Raw genomic sequence first — 13,110 nt, forward strand, 5'->3', positions numbered from 1 at the left:
GAAAAGATCTGTATCCCTTATAGTATTATTTCAAACTGATCATCTTGTGATGGCACACAAAAGTTGACAGAAGAGCTACCAGTTTGTGGCACAAACATTTGACATGTTTGCTGTAGGCAGGCTTTTGCAAAGCACATTTTGGGGCTCATACTTTCTTTCCTCCTTCTCTCACTTTTCTGGGACCTTAGGTGCAGCTGTAGTACTTTAGAGATTCTTTTCTATGTCAAAGCAGAAACACATTCTCCAGCTAGTGCTGATCCCAGTAAGAATGGTAGTACATATACTTGCAGGTAGTGGAGAAAGAGCTTCAGTCTACATAGAATACTGTATCTGTATGTATTTCTGGCAATCAGCAGAAAGCATGCTTTACGAATTCTCTGCTTTCTCATAAGTCCTCACCTACAAGCTCAGATCACATCTCAACACACTAACCATGCAGTTGTGTGCAGGCTTGTCTACTCCTCAGGCAGAGTTACGTAAGAGTTTAATTGCCAGCAGATTAAAATTCAATTTAACGTGTATTTGCCCATGCAGTGCTGAATTCACAGCAGAGAGGAATGGTGATCTCCTTAGCGCTCTTTCCTGTGCTGTCCTGCCAATCCAGGAACCAGTAAAAATTATTGTGTGCTGCACCAAAAGGAATGGGTTTAGGAAGAAGTCGTCCTCCTCCTCTGACAAGGGAAGCATGCTATTGCTATTAAAAAAAAATATAGGAACTATATAGGTTTTGACTTTTGAAGGTGCAGAGATCCAGAGTATACAACTGTGGTTGACTTTCAATATAACTGGTTTAAAAAAATCCACCACACACTATTTGTACAAGTCTTTCTTTCAAATAATTAAAAGAAGGACTAACAAGAATTTGCATTTTAAGCTTGAATATGAGTCATTCCTGGACACATCCTACACATTTAGTAAACAAAATCCCATTTTGTTACCTTTGTCTTTGCCTTTCTGATTGTAGCAACTGCAGATCTTTCCTAGGAAATGTACACAATTTGACCAGTGGTGAAGTAAAAACTTCTTGGAAATAACAAAGATGTTTTCATAAAAAAAAAAAGAAAAAAAATCTATTGATTAAAGTTACCACTGAAAAAAAGCTACGGTAGAAAGCATACAGATAGTTTGAGTAGCTATCAGAGTCAGACAGACTAGAAAATAAGAGGCTATGCTCTATTCAAGCTCTAACCCCATGCTTCAACTGCTTCCACAGTCTCAGCACAGCTGGAGATTTTTGCTAAATTTATCAGCAGCAAAGCAGTGAACAACCAGGAAATATGAAAATGGCATAATTAGACTTCAGACTTAGCATCCCAGCAATGGGAGCAGAGCAGCTCCCCACCCCTTTGAAACCAGAGGCAAATCTCAAGTGTTGCAAACCAGACCAAAAAAAGATGTCACTACATGGTTGCATTTCTATTTGGAAGAGTTAAAAAGGCAGAACCGTATTTAGTCGTACATTTGAAGGAGATAGAGCTCAAGGCAGCTGCAAATTTAATTTTAAGCAAATCAGTGTTATAGACACTCAGGAAAACAAACCAGAAATATCACACTTTCTAGTGATTTAAAAAATATATATTGGTGAAATCTTTTGTGACACTTCCAGTGAAGCGGTGCCTCTGTGGTACTGAGGTTATGGCACATTTTCTGAAGGATGAATTAACCTATTGGGTAAGACTTCACAAGCGCTAAAACTTGCTGACTTTCTAGATTAGCTAGGCATGTCTTCCTGTTTTGACAAAGAAAAAAGCAGTCAATTTGGAAAGCTTTACCTATATATCATTTAGTTTCTCTAAAAACCATTAAGCTGATATTTTTGAAGCAGATATTGAGGAAAAATGCTACTCTGATGAATCTATGGCTTTTAAAAAAAAAAAACACAAAAAAAGCATGTATACTGAGAATCCAAAGTCTCTAATAAAATCAATACCTTGCATTAGTTGCCCTCACCATCTCTGAAAAACCAAGTCTTCATATTATTATAGCATCAGTGCTCATTCTTCTAATTGCACTGTATGGAGCTGATGAACAAAGCAAGCTTGTTCTGCTGAATTTTTTCTCTGTAGATACTGAGTAGTTGTTGTAGTATAAACTGGTAGTTGTGTAGATAAAGTTGAGATATAACTCAGCATTAAGATACTGTAGAAAGAGGAATGAAATAAGAGCTACCATAGAGTAAAGAGTAGAGGATACCTTCTCCTTGCATTAACATTTTTGAACTGAAGGAATGGGCTCAGCTTTAGGTAGCCCAGTGTTTTGTACTCTATTAAAAAAGTATCATTATCAGAGAACATTTAACATAAATCCTTCCTAAGGATTCCCTACAGGAATAAGGTGGTCTAGCTAACAAAAACTTGCCTTATTCAATAAAATACACTCCTTCTTCCATCTAAAATCTAGATAGGGCACCTACTTCTACCATCTTTGTGGGTCAACTGCTACTGCACAAATGTTCCTTTATATCCAAAGGATACCTGATCGCCACTCCATGTTGCTACCTACAGGACAATAGTCTCCATTCATGTATCTTGCAGAGTGAACAAACAAGGGCACAAGATGTTGCTAAGTACACAGAAACCCATACAAACTCCCACAGACACACCACTTTCCCCACAGTATTGTCACGTAACCTGTCACATGAAGGAAGTCAAAATAGCAGGATTTGCTACCTTGGCTCCTCCCTTTGCAGTCTTGCAGGAGAGAAAGGAAAAGTTACAAGTCTCTGAGTAAGGTGTCAGTTCACTGCTGCTGCAAGAAGCAACTGCCCCACTTGCAGGAGACTGCAGTTATTCGGGGGCAGATTCTGCTTTGTTTCCGCATGTGGGCAGGTCAGGGCTCTCCTATTCCTGCAGTCACAAACACCTTTGGGACCAGATCTCCAGACTGGAGGAGATGAGGTTGTTGTCCTGAAAATGCACTGCTTGGAAGATCACATGGAAAAATCATAGGAGGACAGAGTTTTTATAGACTATAGGTTTAGTACTATGTCAGTACAGCTTTACGCCTTCCCCTAATACACTTTTGCTTCTTGTTTATCAGTCCTGCCTCATGAAAACACTGCAACACAGACATGTTCATCTCTCATTCTTTATATGGTGCCCCAAAGAGCAAGAACACCTCTCAACACCTGTCAAATGCCTTTGGTTTGGGACACATTGCATAGCTAGTGCAATCTAGCACATCTTCTGAAGGAGTACAGAGGTCAGAGTCTCGCTAATTGGCAATGTTCTTCAGGGTGGTCTTTGAGGTGATCTAAACTAATGTGTCTGGACTGAATAGATCTTATCTTCTTTTTCAGCATGCCAGTGGGTGCTGACCCGCTGACAAATTCTAGCACTAAAATAGGTATTCAAGGAGCCCCACTGTGGTGGAAACTGTTCAGCTGAGCAAGGCTAATACAGAAGAACTACAACTGAAGCTCTTGCTAATTACAGTAAGTGTGGGCTTTGCCCAAAGGAAAGGATACACCAAAATCACAGAAGTGGTTTCTCAGGGCAGGAATTGTGTCCTTGTATGAATTTACCTGTAAAGTACACTCCAGGTGTACAATAGAAATGAGTGATACAAAAGTATGCAGCAATAAATAGTGATGGCATCCAGACATCCTACCTATCAGCCAGCACATTGGCTACCTGCTTCTTATCTTCCCATAACCAGTCCCAACCTTCAACCCACCATCTTACCTTAGTGCAATGATTTTTCCAAAGGAGACTTTCTACAATTTAAGCATCAAAATTGTACTTATGAAAGAAGTTAAGGTCTGTTTCCAATAGTAGTCGGAAATCCAACAGGGTTTCCCAACTGAGGAAGTGTTACGGTAACAGATTTCTGAGTTGCATGTCTGCCTTTAGTTCATGAGACTGATGGTTCATTAATAGCACACACGGAAGAGCAACTTCCAGATACTCACCACCATCTATCTATACATGCACACATTACTGCTACAATTATGCTGAAGGCATAGGGGGCTTGTGTACTGACATTATAAATTAGAACAGATCACTTCCATTCCCTCAGCTTTCATAACTTGGCTATAACAAAAGAAATTGCAGTGTAGGGAGCTGGCAAGTTATGGTTTGTATTTGTAAGAGAAGGACATAGCAAGTAACTGTGTGTAGCATTTTGTTCTTTGTACTGAGAGTGTGTTACACTACAAAACCCTTCCTTATTTTTCTGTAAGCAATTATGTGTAAAATAAAATAGCAGCTATCTTAATGCTGTCCAAACCTAGCCGTTCTCTGATATGAAATTTGAAGATGGCTAAAACTAGTTTGTAAGCAGCTTCTTCCTGCTTAGTGTTAATCCTGGGGATAAAAGGAAGGAAAAATAAAAATATATAAAAAAATCTAACTGATATTAATGCCAGGATGGCAATGAAATTGCTTTTTACTCAGCTATGATGATTGAAGCATCATTTGTACTTGGGAAGCAACATGAGTAGTTGGATACTTTTGGATAATACTAGTTTAGCTCCCTTTGGAAACCATTTATGCTAGTCATTTATTCCCGGTACTGTGCTCAGCTGACTGTACCATACATCATCTCATCTCTGAAGAGAAGTTCTACATAAAATTCCTTCTCAAGCAGTACTTTCCCAGCGCAGGATTCTTGCACTTTGTTCTGTGGCAAAGATGGACTCGCTGGTACAACAGAACACCCTTTTCTTTTAATGTATTAGGCCTCAAGGAGGGCTGGTGATTTCCATTTCCCCCCTAAAAACCCAGACCTACTTTCCTTTAAAAACTGATCTTTGCATTCTGTCCCACTCCTGTACACCTCAGTTTCTATAATCAGCATCTTATATAAGAGACCCAGAACTGGGAACAGTTATTTATCAGTTTTTGCATGCCCTCACTTTCTCCCCAGAGAGCACTGAAATAATGTGACAGATATACGCTTGGTATAAGGGCTGTTGTAGCAGACAGCTTCCTCCTGCTAGACTGAACCCACCATCACCCTAAAAGGAATGGTGCTGGGGAAAGAAAACCTATTTGTGCTGTTTGCACTATGGAGTCCCTACTCTGCTCATCACAGAGGTGCTGCAAGACACAGCAGACTCCCAGGGCATTCATACATCCCGCCATTGCAAGAGCTGCAGAAAAGCCTCCTGCCTGAACCGCAGCATAGCTCAGGGCTTATGATGTTCACAAAATAAGGCCAACCCCAGCAGCAGCACAGGGGGCTGTAGCCCACATCCTGGAGGCAGGGATGGGCATGCCAGTTGCATGCCAAATACAGACTGGGGAAGAGGATACAGGCATGTTATTCCCCTCTGCGCTAGCGCCCTGTTTTTTGCGAAAATATCCATCCCCAGTACAGGAAAGCAGAAGGGGGCCGTGGCACGCAGCTGGAGTCAGGCTCCCTCCCAACTTCACCCTGGGAGGCTATTTGTGCTTTTTATTGTTTGCCTGTTTATTTTCAGGTGACTCTTCCGCAGCCTTGTCACTCAGCTGGTTTCTAACCGACCTGGCAGGTTTTTACTGCTCCCTTCCTGGTTGCTGGCAAAACAACAAAGTGTGGGATTTATAGGCAGCAGCTCCCTCACAGTAGCTGCAAGTAAAGCGTCCTCACGAGGAGAGGAAGCCTTGCTGACAGCTGCCTCTGTTTGAGATGTCTGTGTGTATTTAGGCCCTGCTCCATCACAGCACTGTAGCACACACTCAGCATCGGGCACATCCGTGCTGCTGTCACTAGGCTACACAAAGTAAGGTGTGTGCTCAAGTCTTTGTGGGCTGTAGGGCCTTAAAGCCCTGCTTTATTGTCCTGGCAAGTCATGGAGTCATTGTGTAGCCTGCAGTGTCCCAGGTTGATGATTTACAGAGCAGCTGAAGAGAAAACTTGCAGCACACAAGTACCTCTGCAGTAAAAAAAAAAAATAAAAAATGCACAGAATAACCCACTTGATTAATTCTGGGGAGAGGCTTTCAGGAGTGAATATGCATTTATTCTTTTTAATAGGCACTTTGGCCACAAAAATCTATCAACTCGGCACAGTTTTCTCTCTGTAGAGCACCAATAGGCAGGAATCGCTTCTAGAAGTCAGCAATGCATACCCTATGAATTGCTAATAGGCACCATACAGGGTGCAGGGGCTAGCAGCAGCCTTCTAGTGATAGATATTTTCTCCAAAATTTAGTCAGTGCTTCCACCCACTCCTTGTCTTGCCTATTCATCTTATGCCAAGCTTTTTTTTTTTTTTTTTAATATCTTTGACTTTGTTATGAGAAGTTCCTTTGTGGGAAGCAGATGAGACTAACATTAAACCAGAAAGTTGTAAGGGTTTCTGAAGAGGCCAGAGTAGTTTGACAAAAGCTTATTCCTCCCTGAAGAAATATCCACTAATTATCAGTGAGCAGACGGTTTGGTGCAGAAAATCCAGCATCCTAGTTTGAACTTTGTTACTAGTATCCTCCACGAGCTTTACTCTTTTGAAAAACCATTTCTTCAGCAAGATGCTGTAACCCAGTGCCCTCAGATCAGCCATCCCTGCCCCTTGCCAGACCACCTTCATTCTCTCTGCTCTCCCACTTCCACAGAAAAACTCCAAATGCTGTACAAGCCAAACTAGAAAGCCTTATTTTTAAAACTTGCCACCCAGACAAAATGAGTCTTTCTGGTAAGGGAAAACCACTTGGTTTCTGAAACAGGAGCAGGAAGCAGCTGTGCCAGCTTGAGGCATCACACAGCTATGACTGGGAGTAACAGCACTCAGCCTTAGAGTTCGTCAGTGAGCCACTGCCTCCATAAGATAACCCAAACCATTTCCTGATGTTTCCCTAAATTGCCTCTGAGACTTCTGCTCCCCCTTTGGCTCAGTAATGCAAGTTCCCTTCACTTCTCTTCAAGAACTACATTGCTTTTACTGACAGGGTTGAAAATTTGCCTCAGATTTCTGCTAAATAGAAGTTGGGCCTCTTCATTTTATTATTCACTCATTGTCCACAAGGTTGGTCTACAGCAACAAAGAACAGATGTGAATATCAAATGTGAAGCTACCTGGTGTCATCACCACATAATCTGTGTTACAATAATGCTCAGTTTTCATCCGACCTTCAGAAATCAGCAGATTCAATTACTTATAGCATTTGCTGAAGATCCTCCAGGGATCTCACCATAAATTATACTGTATTCTACAAATAGATATGACAACACTAATCAGAAAATTAAGTGACAGCGATCATTCCTGCGGAGATACTTAAACATCTGATTGAGCGGGTATATTGGACCTGAGCAGCCTACAACTTTAGTCTTCAAGAGGTGCTGCTCTCATGCATAGGAAATGCTGACCTTGCAAGCATGAACCTGTAGGTTACTTAAGATATCTAATAAAAGAAAAAGGCTGATGTCTCCAAGCAAACACTAATAGATATTGATGGATGGTGACTGTAGTCCCATCATAAATATTTTGCCCTGGTTGTTTCTACCCACTCAGCTTTACATGACAATTTCCAGAGTCACCAGAGCTGACGGGTGACTTAGGTGTGACACTTTCTAATAATTACCCTTTCCCCACAGGGGAATGCCCCCCTGCCCTGCCAGGTAGACCTAAGACAGTACTTTCTGGAGGTGCACTCAGGAGCCATTTCTCAGTGGATGTGGACTGGTCCTTGTCCCATCTCTGCCCTCCTTGCCCTGTCAAGTTGCAATGGAAAAGCCTTGACTTTTTAAAACCCAGTGCTGTCAGCCAGCTGCTGCTGGGACTGTGCCCCATGTGTTTCACACATGACAGGCAGTTCAGCAAGAGCGAAAATACTAGCCTGGGAGGGCAGTGTATAGAAAGGGCAAAGCTGATGGCTGCAAGAGACCTTCTAGAGGTCATGGAGCAAAGGAGAAAAGTCACTAAAACAGTAGGCAGAGTGCATGGTGTATGGGCTGGGGCAGGCACCGATAGCAGGACTGTAGCAGGGCCCACGCTTGTAAGCCTTCAGCAAAGAGAAGCATGCAGGAACCCAATGCACTGCTCTGCTGGGAGGGTCAGCCAAGCGATCACAGAGACACATCCTGCACTCGCAGGCAGTGTCACCTTCATCTGGCCCCATCCTCAAGCCTTTCATTAGGAGCAGGTGCCACAGGAGGTGGGGGCAGCATGGAGTGGAGAGGTGTGATCACATCTCCTACTGCAAGCTGTTATTTTGACAGCTCTATTACAGACATATAGAAACAACTCCTGTGAAGTGTAAAGTACCGTAAAAAAAATCCAGGAAAATCATCTGTCCTGCAATATGCCAGCTTTCACTGAGGAAGACGACTAAATGCCAGCGAGAAGATATGTGGTGAATTCTTTCTAGGGCTTTTTCTTTGGCCATAGCAAGTTAACATTCACCTGAAGAACAGTCTTTCTTCTCCCACTAAGGTGTGGTTAGTCTGTCCCCTGTTCAGCTTCATAGCAGCTCTCTTCCCCAGGAGAAGTCCTTTTTCCTTTGAGCCAAACAACTTAAGGAATGAACAGCCCTTTTCTGAAATACCTTGCTTGGAAGAAAAGCAAACAACTTATCCCAGGAATCATTATGCTCAGAGTGCAAGTTCAACTCTGATTGCGTTCACGTGAAATAACACAGTTTATGGAGAACACTGCTGTTATTTCTTAATCCAAGTGCCAACAGTGCCAAGTACTAGTACGCAGACACACGCTGTCTGATCAGGCCAACAATTTCCTTGCCAGCACCTTGAGAAAGGTTCCTCCCCGCCATTTCTCAATTTAACAATGGTGTCACATCCTATGTAAACCAAGGTTTATCTCATACAAAAAACACAACACCACTCAAAGGAGTGTGATGTCGTCTCGAGCCATCTCTGGAAGAGTAAACAGGCATGTGCTCAGCCCAGTGTGTGGCTGCAGCGAGGCAGCTCTGCTGGGACTCAAGCCATATACTGCCACCCCTTTGATGCTCCAGGAGCCTGCAGTTGCATGGAAGAGCGGGCTGCCTGAAGAATTTCATGCCCTGTACACCTTTGAATGATAGAGATCTGTCTGAATAATCCAGCAACATGCTGGAAGTGGATATTCTCAGAGGCAATAAAACCAAAACTTCAGGTATTTTCTTCAACTTGCCTGTTGGAGTTTAAGAAGTGTTTGGACTGTGCTCTTAGTCACATGGTCTGAATTTTTGGGTAGACCTGGGTGGTGCCAGGAGTTGGACTCCGTGATCCTTATGGGTCCCTTCCAACTCAGGATATTCTATGATTCTTTTCCCCTCAACCTACCCCAGCCACACACAGTACTGTGTAGCAACAACATCTTTTAGCTTAACACAAACAATCCTGCTCATTTGTGTTAGCAATCTCAACAGATATGTATATGCACTTCAGTCTTATTGACCCTTCTCTCCCACCTTTGGGAAGAAAAGCAGCAGAAGTGCTGATGGAGGAACTCTGGTCACACTCCCTTCCAGTTTCTGGCGGCATTTGCTCAACAGTGATAGCTCGTAAAGAAGACACAAATGGCTTGCTAGTCAGGTGCTTGTTGTGGAGCCCTACCCAGAGAAAATTCCTGTCAAGTACTCTAGAAATTCACTGTGACTTTGTTACATTTTTGCTTCATAAGAGGTATCCTGAAAAGTTAAATTTCATCCCTCGTTATTGCAAATTATTCCCACAGGTGAAGTGCTTTTTGTCTTAGGCAAAATACCACAAATTGGTGCTGTGCTCCGTTAGCTAAGGGAGGCTCAATCAGCATTACTCTTCTGTCAAGGGAATGCCTTCTTTCTGCACCTGACACTTCTTGTGAAGGGGCTCTCACAGCAAAAGGGAAAGTTTTCAACCTAAGGAGCAGCACCCGAGTGCTGCTGGCAGGAGGCAACCTCACTGGCAGCTTAGAGATGCTTCAAGTACTCTACAGATTGATGTAGTTATTTTCTTTCTTTCACTTACAAACCAATGACGCTATCAAACACTTCCACGGGAGATCAGGTTGCACGGACTGACCTGTGGGAAGTAACGTTGCAACTTGGTGTAGCAAATCCGCATGCCAGGGAAAGATTATTTCATTTTGAAACGAGAAGATAAATTCATTAATTCATCCTCTCACTTACTTGCTCACAAGCAGACAAAAATGCACATCCGGGTAGCCCCACAGGCACTAGGATTCTGGTATCCAGGGGGTGCGTCCAGGAACATTCATGATGCTGTGGATGACAAATAATAGCTGCTACAAACCCCTCTGACATATCCTTGTCCTAGCAACCAGGCACTGTTTTTGAAGCTGCTTTCTTACACCCTTCAGGAGCTGATGAGGGTTGGTCTCTCCACCCTGTCCCACCTGTGAGGCATTAGGATTGATTGGCTCACTCTCTGTGTCTCCTGCATTGGGTGGTCTGAGGAGCTGCCTGTAGAAGTGCTGGACATTTCATTGCTTCCTAGCATATGTGCCTTTTGTGATTGTGCTGTTAGAGCAGGTTTGATAAAGAATGAAGCTCTGTGTCTAACTTCTGTCTTTTGAGCCTATGTGGTACTGTTGGGGAGGTCATAACAATACCTTCTGCTGTACCAAAGTGATGCCTCTGCAAAAGCATCATTGCTTCACATCTAATGAATTACTAGCAGGTTTTAATGCCAGTGTCAGTTGATGGCACAGTCAGCAGGTCAAAGTGCCTTCAGTATTTTATGATGCCCAAAAGCGTCAGTTATGTTGTCAAAGTTTAATTATTCAAACCTCATACGTATTAGCTAGTAAACCCTAATTTCTTGCTTCACAAACTTCCTTTCTTTGCTCTCTCCAGCAATCTACAGTTTTGCTAATGAGCACACAGCCTCTGCACTCCTCACAGGACAGCTCAGGGCATAATTCCTGCGGGGAACCTCAGATGAGGTGTTATTTTGCTTCATGGGAGAGGTATCCTGTTCTAGGGGTCATTTTTAGAGAATGCAGAAGGAAAGGACTTCACCCAAACCCTACAGACTACTGCAGCTTCTAGCCTACATGCTTTCTGTCCATCAAGAGTGTGATATAATCTTGCTTGTAGAGGATTGTACTGCTACCGCCCGTTAAATTGGTGTAGCTGTCCTTGTACATCTGCCTGGAATATGGGAAGAGAAAATGCTTTTGTTTAAGCACAAAAGCTCTGCTCACAGCTGAGGCATTTGAGAATCACTGCAACTCGAGGCCATTTTTAACTTTCTGCTCTGGCCATCACCTTGGTGCAGTTTGCCAAGGGTGGATAGAGAGGCTTTCAGTCCCACAGAAGCCATGCCTTTTTCTTGCTTGCCTTTTTTGTGCACGTATTTTTAAGGCAAGTCTTAGTCCACTGGGGCCACAGGCTTACTTGCGGCTTTGTGGGAGGCTCATCGTACAATGTGAATATAGTAAAAGCTACAAATAAGGCCTTTTGCTTTCTCCCTTCCCCCTTTCCTGTGTCCTCTGCCATGGGTATCACTGCGTTTTCTGGATGTTTATACAGTACCTCTTACATCTGGGAATGGTTATAGGAAAAATCAAGATAGGGCAGATATTTTAACTGTGGAACACCAAAGAGAGTTTCATTTGTCATGAGCTGGAGTAATTAAAAGTCATTTCTGCATGTTTTGGATGAGGGATTCTGACTTCAGTCAGGGCATGAGCTGTGCAAAGTGCTTATTTTTATAGTTTTGACGTAAATCATGGAATGTTTTCCTTCTTAATTTGGAACATTTGCCCCAAATGTTCCAAGTCTGTATAGATAAGTCCATGCTCTTTTCTTCCTCACAACATACATCCGTACACGCTAAAGTTGCAGGGTTGACTGCCCAAGTTCAGCTGTACTGAAGACAGGACTGGGACTTCTTTTAAAAATAGTAATTTCCAACTGTTTCTGTTAGGTCACTGATCCCAAGTTAGATGCACAATTTTACTACCTGTTAAAATCTATCTTCTGCTCTGCAGAAGTGCCTTTGGTCATTTGCTTAACAAAACAAACGTGCCTCCCTCCCCCAAATCCAGCACATATACAAAAATAATTTCATTGGTTATATCTTTTTTCTCTGGGGATATTTAAACTGTCAACTTTGCTGAGCTATGCTCTCCCCTCTCATTCTGTTTCATGGGAGATGTTCTGTTACAGGGCACTCATGGCAAACTCACATTTTGAAATTTTCCAGAGGATTTAATATTAATGCACATTCAAGAGACCCAAGAAATCTTTCTCTTTTGAAATGGTAATATGCTATCAATAGTTTCTAGAGCTGGTATTGTTCAGCTTTCACAACTAGTTCAAAATACAGTCAGTGCAAACACATCTGATCCCAGGATGACAAAGATATATCATTTTCCAGGTCAATCACTGGCCCAGAGGATGGGCAGATGATTGTTGGCTCTCCAACATTGATTTGAGAAAGCAATTTCAAATCAGCCCATGTAATTGTTATCATTTAATGTTGAACTAGGAACTCTCTGCATTTCCAGCTGTAGCTTCTCTTGTTCATGGAAAGTCCTGCTTGGTCACCAACAATAAACTCTTGAAAACCATAGGGCACATCTCAAAACCTCTAGAGGCAGATGTGGGAACAACAGAAGCTTTGATTTTGTTTAAATCTAAGTCATTGTTTAGGAACCAGTTATTATAATGAATGACAATGCAAAACCTTTTGAACCCATGAAGCCTGTTACAAATGAATCCACACGTAAGAAAAGGGTTTATCACATGCACACTTTCCTGTAGAATTGGGTGTGCTTTACCACTGTTAAATAGAGCGCAATTAAATAGTGCTTTCCTCAGCCCCCATGGGTTGTGTCTGTGAAGTCACCGTGATGACCCAGCCAAGGATAAAGGTCAGGTAATGCTCAGCACAACTGAAGAAAGGCAAAGAAGGCAAATGTAGCCTCGCTTCAGGAGGTTCCTTTTCCTTCAAAATCCCACCCTGGGCACATGCCACAGCCTGTATGCTGCTCCTGCCCTCGGGCTAGCACAAGTGTTTTAGGCCTGCATGGTACATCATATCAGGGATGTGATCTGGCTAGGAAAGAAGGAATATCTCCTTCATTCCCCTGCAGCCCTTTTTTTAATTGCTTCTGAGAAATACATACAGAAAATTGTATGTGCAGTCTCAGCTGTCAATCTTTGCAGCCACCCAGAGTCAGAAGTGACGGTGCAATATAGCTGCCAATCCCCTCAAGTTGAAACTTGGACTTAGTGTTTA

The 13,110-nt window shown here is 42.7% G+C and overlaps 2 long non-coding RNA genes across 3 annotated transcripts in view; one reads left to right on the top strand and one right to left on the bottom strand.

The window, feature by feature from the left end:
* The window catches only part of LOC308192236, a 74,053-nt gene that overhangs the window by 15,171 nt on the left and 45,772 nt on the right, over nucleotides 1-13,110 (top strand). The gene's annotated exons all lie outside the window — the stretch shown is intronic.
* LOC308192234 lies at nucleotides 5,111-10,199 on the bottom strand. Its single transcript, XR_013948665.1, has 3 exons — nucleotides 10,032-10,199; nucleotides 9,871-9,924; nucleotides 5,111-5,857 (listed from the first exon to the last, which is right to left on the bottom strand). It is a non-coding gene; the product is annotated as an uncharacterized lncRNA (long non-coding RNA).

The sequence above is a fragment of the Anser brachyrhynchus genome (assembly GCF_964034855.1).
Source record: "Anser brachyrhynchus genome assembly, chromosome: 3".
Classification (NCBI taxonomy): Eukaryota; Metazoa; Chordata; class Aves; order Anseriformes; family Anatidae; genus Anser; species Anser brachyrhynchus.